Source organism: Otolemur garnettii, unplaced genomic scaffold, assembly GCF_000181295.1.
Source record: "Otolemur garnettii isolate 467f Iridium unplaced genomic scaffold, OtoGar3 scaffold00020, whole genome shotgun sequence".
Classification (NCBI taxonomy): Eukaryota; Metazoa; Chordata; class Mammalia; order Primates; family Galagidae; genus Otolemur; species Otolemur garnettii.
Genome location: NW_003852415.1, coordinates 7,888,626 through 7,894,221, shown reverse-complemented (window position 1 = coordinate 7,894,221; position 5,596 = coordinate 7,888,626). Strand labels below are relative to the sequence as shown.

General features: G+C 49.1%; 1 protein-coding gene across 1 annotated transcript in view; it reads left to right on the top strand.

Moving 5' to 3' along the window:
* Positions 1–1,326: 1,326 nt before the first annotated feature.
* Positions 1,327–5,596, top strand: part of STON2 (stonin 2) — a 193,980-nt gene continuing 189,710 nt past the window's right edge. The window contains exon 1 of the mRNA XM_023511572.1: positions 1,327–1,467. The gene's annotated coding sequence lies outside the window, so the exon portion shown is untranslated. The remainder of the gene's footprint in view (positions 1,468–5,596) is intronic.

The following is a 5,596-nucleotide window of genomic DNA, read 5'->3' as shown; positions in this document are numbered from 1 at the left end:
GTCCCAGCTACTTGGGAGGCTGAGGCAAGAGAATTGCTTAAGCCCAGGAATTGTAGGTTGCTGTGAGCTGTGGAGTCACAGTACTCTACCCAGGGCAATAGCTTGAGGCTCTGTCTCAAAAAAAAAAAAATAAATAAAAAGGTAGTAGTGCAATCAAAGCCAAGAGTCTAACATATAAGCTGTGCTGTTTGCTTATACTCATTGCTTATTTGAGGGTGTTTACAGGGAGTGTTTCATGAGTAATGGAGTAAAGGTCTGGTGGCACTCAAATTTATAGTGGCTGTTTCTATTCTTTTTTTGTTTTGTTTTATTTCCTTGCTTATTTTTTATTTCTTTGCTTTTTTTTTTTTTTTAAGAAAGAATCAGTGCAGGTGGGCAGAAATGTTGGGAGGACTAATGGACTATGAGAGAAGAAATGGAGGATGCAACTGTTACCATCCCTTCTGTTCTAATTTGTACCTCTCCACCACAGTGTGGAGCGCTGGTGTGTCTTTCAAATGGCAAGCTCTCCAGATTCAGAACGGTTGTCAATTGGCCACATGTTTCATGAGGCAAAGGTGTCTTCTGAATTAACATATGTAAAGCCCTTAGAACAGTGTCCAGCAAATAGTATGTGCCATAAAAAACCGTTAGGGTCATTATTATGGTTATTTAGTCTCATCTTCCTACCAAGGTGTTAAGTTCTTTGTAAATAAGGAGTTCAGTCTGTCGCTCTCTCCACAATACGTAGCGTGGTGTTCCTAACAATTTATTTACATGATTAGATAACCTTAGACAAGTCGCTCCCCCTCTACAAGCTCCGGAAGGACCACTTAGAGATTGTATGCGTAGTCCAATCTGAGTCCACAAAACTATTTGGTGCCCACTGTTTACAAGCCACTGCCCTGAACCATATGCCCGTTGTACCGTACAAAGTGTCAAAAATGAACCTGAAGCGAAAGCCTTATGTAAACGTGAGGCTAGGGGAGCAATGATTCCCGTTCCTCGGAGGTCTCCATCGACCAGCCTAGTCTGCAAGAGGCGTGGGTGGGACTCCAAGTGTCTCCCCGCCACTCCGGTTTTACTCGAAGCGACGCTGGTAGACTGCCGGCTCCACTCGGTACAGAGAGGACAAGATTCCTGTTTCTGCGCCCGGAACCTGGCAGCCCAGCGCCGCGGGGACGCGAGGCGGCGGCGCGGGAGGCTCAGGGAGCAGATCCCCGCGGCGCCCCGCCCACCGGCCCCGGATGCCCAATCAGGGCGCGGCTTGGGCGCGCACTGCGGCCAATCGAGAGCGGCGGGAGCGGCGCCGGAGCTGGCGGGCGCAGAGTGAGCCCGAGAGCCGGGAGCTGGCGGCGGTGCTGCGGTTGGGAGGGAGTGCGGCAGGAGCCGCGCGGCCGAGGACTGAGGAATTCCCGGGCCGGACGAACCGCCTTTACAGCGGTCGCCTTCTGGCCAACGCTCAGGACCCAGCGGAGAGCGTCACAGGTAACTGCGCCCTGCCCCTGGAGGCAGGAGAGCGAGTGCGCCCCCCGAGAGGGGCCCCGCAGGTGGAGCGGGCGGGGGGCTGGCGGGCCGCGAGGTCCTAGCGCCGCGTGCTGCTCCGCGCCACCTTGCGCCCCGAGCCTGCTTCGACTGGAGCCACGGGGAGGTGTGACATTTCCACACGCGGCGGGCGTCCGAGGGTGGAAGAAGATGAGGTGAGTCTACCTAAGGCGAATGAGGGGAGCACACCTGTGACCCCCGTATCCGTGCTAGACACTTCTTGCTAACGGTGTCTTACCCCTAGATCCAGGTCACCCAGAACGTCTTCATTGGCCGGAGTAGGGAGGCGACAACAGGTGTCCCTGGGCGACAACAGTGTCTTCTCCTCCCCCCCGCCCCCGTGCCAGAAATCTTGGCCTTGGCGTTCCGCCCCACCTTTGGGGTGTCGCAGACAAGACCCCAGCCTGGTCTCTCAGGCGTTCTGCCCGCTGGACAGAGCCCAGAAGTGTCCTGGACCCGGGGCTTTGGATGGAGTTTCCTACACTCGTTGCCAAGCAATTTGCCGGACACCGCCTCTGGCTGGGATGAAGAGAGTTGAAGATGAGGCTGTGTGTGTGCGTGTGTGTGTTCTGGTGCAGCTCCTACTGAAAAGAGCTGCCCGAGGGCTGAGAGTGAATCATTAACTGGTTTTGTGCAGTTTCTGGCCTCTGCCTGCTCCCACCCTCCTCCCCTCCCCCACGCAGGTCCTTCATGCTCCCTGGGCTTCACTCTCCTGATGTATAACCTGGTGATAGTGATTGCACTTGCCTGATAGCGTTGTTTTGAGGATTATATGAGCCAAGGCCCGAAAAACACCGAGCACAGCGCTAAGTACTCAATAAATGCTGGCTCTTGTTATTTATTATAGGGAGTGGATGGTCTTTAAATGAGTAAATCGGACGTGTCCAAACTGGCCCAGCAACCATCTGGAGCTCTGAATAGCTTTGTGCATTGGAAGGGGAAAAAATGCTATTATTAGTGATGTTGATGGTATATTTTAAAGGTAATATATCCTGAGGTGGGGGATGTGTGTGTGTGTAAAAAAAGACCTGATCCATTATTGAAAAGGTAAAAGAGAGAAATAAAATCTAACTAGTAACTGAGATAAACTTTGTAACCCTTGGACAAATTAATATAAATGTTATGTGAAAAGAGTATCATGATACTTTGTTAATTGCCATCTTTCTTTAGTATGCCTTATTTGTGAGAAGTCCTATGCCAGAACCTCTCAATTTGAAGGTTTTTGTACTTTTTAGTCCTCTCTTAAACAAACAAGTTAGAAAGAGAGAGGAGGGAGAGGAAAGAGAGAGACAGAGAGCTCAATCAACCACACCAGCAAATGCCAACAACTCATAGAAACCTAAAATTGCAGTTGCTACTTTTAGGCAATCACTTTTTTTAGGAGTCTTTCCCCCATGTGTGACCTGGGTGGTCTGGTTCAATTCTTTGCCACTGTGTCACTTTCCTTTATTTGTTCATTCTGAAAAGTCAAATAGAAATTTGGCCCCATTCATTTTTATTTTTAAAACTTACCTTAAGGCTTGGTGCCCGTAGCACAGTGGTTATGGCGCTGGCCACATGCACCCACGCTGGCGGGTTTGAACCCAGCCCGGGCCAGCTAAACAACAATGACAACTGCAACAACAACAACAAAAATGTCTGGGGGTCATGATGGGTGCCTGTAGTCCCAGCTACTTGGGAGGCTGAGGAAAGAGAATCGCTAATCCCAAGAGTTGGAGGTTGCTATGAACTGTGAATCTATGGTACTCTACCGAGGGTGACATAGTAAGAGTCTGTCTCAAAAAAACCCAAACAAACAAACAAAAACTTTAAATAGCAAATGCAGCAGACCTGCTTGGGGTTCTGAATCCTCCATAACTTGCCTTCTACCCTGTAACAAACCCAAAAGGATCTTCCCTTAGGTTCTCTAGGGTAATGTCAGTGGGAATCTGCCTGTCTTATCACATCATACTACCTGGGACCTCAGGAAAAGACCAAACGCCCCAATGCTTCTATGGCAGCAGTTCTCAACCTGTGGGTTGTGACCCACAGGAACTGTATTAAAGGGCCGGGGCATTAGGAAGGTTGAGAACCACTGCTCTAGGGTCTCCAGTGCTTTTGCCAGGAGCTTCGGAATAAATACACCACATAGAGAAAGTGATTATCTTCTCTGGGGCTAAGAAAGCCACTTCCAGATGCAAATCTTTCAAGTTTCAAATTAATGTAACAGCCCTTTCAGCTGTTGATTAGGAGGCTTTTACTCTCTCCACTGGAGTTGGAGGATCTGAAGGTTTGCTGCTGGGATGGCAGCGGCGGTGGTGGTGGGGTGGATTATGTGGCCAGGCAAAGACTGCTGAGTTCAGAGGCAGACCTCCTCCTGGTGAGAGCTGTGGATGTGACCCCTGGCTGGGAAACTTGGGGAAGCTGCTTTGCTGTTTCTAAGCCAGTCTCTCTTGCTCTGTAAAAGGAAGAGTTGAATTTTTAATTTCATTGTTATTATTTTTTAGAGAGATTGGTCTAAGGTAGTACTAATGAATAGAATGCTTGTAGCATAGTTCAGGGCACATCGTTAGAGGTCTGTAGCATCCAGAGGAGGTCCTGAAGATGAGAGTCATCAGCAATACCTGGGTGTTGATTGGGAGGTAATCCTTGAGCTGAGTGTAGAAGGATGAGTGAGTCTCTTACGCAGACAGAGGAGAGGTGGAATTGAAAGGAAGGGTAGTGCAGAGGGGTGAGAAATTCCAGATGGAGAGGAATGACCAAAAATGCTGTCTTGGTCAGCTTGGGCTAAATAACAGATACCCCCCAAATCTCGAAGGCTTACAACAACCAAAGCTCATTTCCTGCTTTATGTTGCATGTCCAGGGTAGGTCAGTTTTAGTTCTCCTCGTCCATCTTCATTCTGGGCTCCACTGAAGCTTAAGAAAGAGCATCTCCCTGGGATAATGTTGATCTCATTTGTGGCGAAGGTAAAAAGAGCATGACAGAACACAACCACGGCACCAAAAGCCTCCTCAGAAGTAACAGCCGTCACTTCAACTCTCATGCTGGCCTGCTGTCTGTGGCCTGGGATAAAACAAACCTCCCGCAGACAGAGAGGCATGGCTGAGTAAGAGGGAAAGCAAGGAAGGAAACAAGGTCAGATGGCCCAGAGGCGGATGATAAGGGTCAGGGGTTTGGGACTTCATCTTACAGGCAGGGAGGAGCTGCTAAAGAGTTTTGTTTTGTTTTGTTTTTTTTTTTGAGACAGAGCCTCAAGCTGTCCCCTTGTGTAGAGTGCTGTGGCATCACAACTCTTTTCTTTTTTTTTGGTAGAGACAGAGTCTTACTTTATCACCCTTGGTAGAGTGCTGTGGTGACACAGCTCGCAGCACCTCCAACTCCTGGGCTTAGGCAATTCTCTTGCTTCAGCCTCCCGAGTAGCTGGGACTACAGGCACCCGCCACAATGCCCAGCTATGTTTTTGTTGCAGTTTGGCCAGGGCCAGGTTTGAACTCGCCACCCTCGGTATGTGGGGCTGATGCCCTACTCACTGAGCCACAGGCGCCACCTGGCATCACAACTGCCGAGCCTAGCTGAAGAGTTTTAAGTAGGGGTTTGATAGGTCAGATTTTCAGACTGAACACATAATAGGCGTAAATCTCTCTTACTGTCTATTATGCAGATTCACTACTACAGAATTCCACTACTAGAAATGGATCTTTTTGGTAATTGAATGGCTTACTTTCTTCACAAGTTCACTCCTAAAATGTACATGCTCTCTCATCTTAAAGTCATTATTTTATAATGGCATAAAAGGAATGGTTTGTAAACTTTAGTGTGCATCTGAATCACCTGGGGCAATGAGGGGGATGGGCTTTCGAAAGCACAGATTGCTGGACCCTACTCTCAGAGTTCCTGAGTCAGTCTGGGGGGAGCCTGAGAATAAACATTTCTGACATGTTCTGGGGATGCGGATTCTGCTAGTCCTCAGATCACCTTTGAAAACCACTGAACTGGCTTGGTGCCTGAGGCTTAAGTGGCTAAGGTGCCAGCCACATACACCTAAGGTGGCAGGTTCGAATCCAGCCCAGGCCTGCCAAACAACAATGAC